This window comes from Manis pentadactyla, chromosome 9 (assembly GCF_030020395.1).
Source record: "Manis pentadactyla isolate mManPen7 chromosome 9, mManPen7.hap1, whole genome shotgun sequence".
NCBI classification, from domain to species: Eukaryota; Metazoa; Chordata; class Mammalia; order Pholidota; family Manidae; genus Manis; species Manis pentadactyla.
The window spans coordinates 17,577,541-17,579,271 of NC_080027.1; positions in this window are offsets into that span (position 1 = coordinate 17,577,541).

Sequence of the window (1,731 nt, forward strand, 5' to 3'; positions counted from 1 at the left end):
CGTTTTTATTTCCATTTGATATTTACACAGACGTGGATTTGCTAGATCATATGGTAGTTCTATTTGCAAATTTTTAAGGAAGCTCCATAGTGTTTTTATTAGTGGCTCAAACAATTACCTTCCCAGCAATAGTATGTAAGCATTGCCTTTCTCCACATATTCACCAATATTTGTTATCTCTTCTCTTCTTGATTTTGGCCATTCTAACAGAAGTGGCCTGTTAAGGTATCTAACCTATATTTGTTATCTCATTTTGTTTTCTTTGCATGTCCTTGGAGATTAGTGATGTTCAGCTCCTTTTCATAGATCTGTTGGTCATTTGGATGTCTTCTTAAAAAATTATCTATTCAATTCCACTGTCTATTTTTTTTGTTTGTTTGTTTGTTTTTGTTTTTTTTTTTTGTTTTTTTTTTAAATAATTATTTTTTATTGAAGGGTAGTTGACGCACAGTATTACATTACATTAGTTTCAAGTGTACAACACAGTGGTAGAACATTTATATACATAATTCTAGGTTCCAGCTATCACCCTACCAAGCTGTTACAATATCTTGACTATATTCCTTATGCTATACATTACATCCCGGTTACTTATTTATTTTACCATTGGAAGTCTGTCCTTTTTTTTTTTTTTTTTGTGAGGGCATCTCTCATATTTATTGATCAAATGGTTGTTAACGACAATAAAATTCTGTATAGGGGAGTCAATGCTCAATGCACAATCATTAATCCACCCCAAGCCTAATTTTCGTCAGTCTCCAATCTTCTGAGGCATAACAAACAAGTTCTTACATGGAGAACAAATTCTTACATAATGAATAAGTTACATAGTGAACAGTACAAGGGGAGTCATCACAGAAACTTTCGGTTTTGCTCATGCATTATGAACTATAAACAGTCAGTTCAAATATGAATACTCATTTGATTGTTATACTTGATTTATATGTGGATACCACATTTCTCTCTTTATTATTATTATTTTGAATAAAATGCTGAAGTGGTAGGTAGATACAAGATAAAGGTAGAAAACATAGTTTAGTGTTGTAAGAGAGCAAATGTAGATGATCAGGTGTGTGCCTGTAGACTATGTGTTAATCCAAGCTAGACCAGGGCAATAAAACATCCACGTATGCAGAAGATTTCTCTCAGAACAGGGGGGGGTGAGGTTCTAAGCCTCACCTCTGTTGATCCCCAATTTCTCACCTGATGGCCCCCATGCGACTGTGCCTGTCTTAGGTTGTTCCTCCCTTGAGGAATCTTACCCGTCTCTGGCTAACCAGTCATCTTCCGGGGCCATACAGGGAAATGTGAAGTTGGTAAGTGAGAGGGAAGCCTTATTGTTTGAAAAGGTTAGCTTTTTACTTCTTTGCATATTTATGCCCTGTGGTTTCTATGCCCAGCATTTGTCTTGAGGTATCTTTACCACTTGGAGGAGTTATGATACTCGGTAAATTTGATATGAGGCACGAATTCTATTTAAGGGTTGTAATTAGGAAGGAAGAAGAAAAGCTATAAAAGTAGCAGACGGAAGAAAACATGGGAAGATTGATTATTTCTTTGACATATCTTCTTGTAGAGTAACTTCAGCATATATAGGTTTTAAGCTACTACTTAAATTGCGCACACACATTAACATAATAGGAGTATAGTTACATAACCAAAGCATATCTGTATTTACCAGCCATCTCCAGTGAAACCAAGAAAACCATTAAGGCACCTTAGGCATTTGTG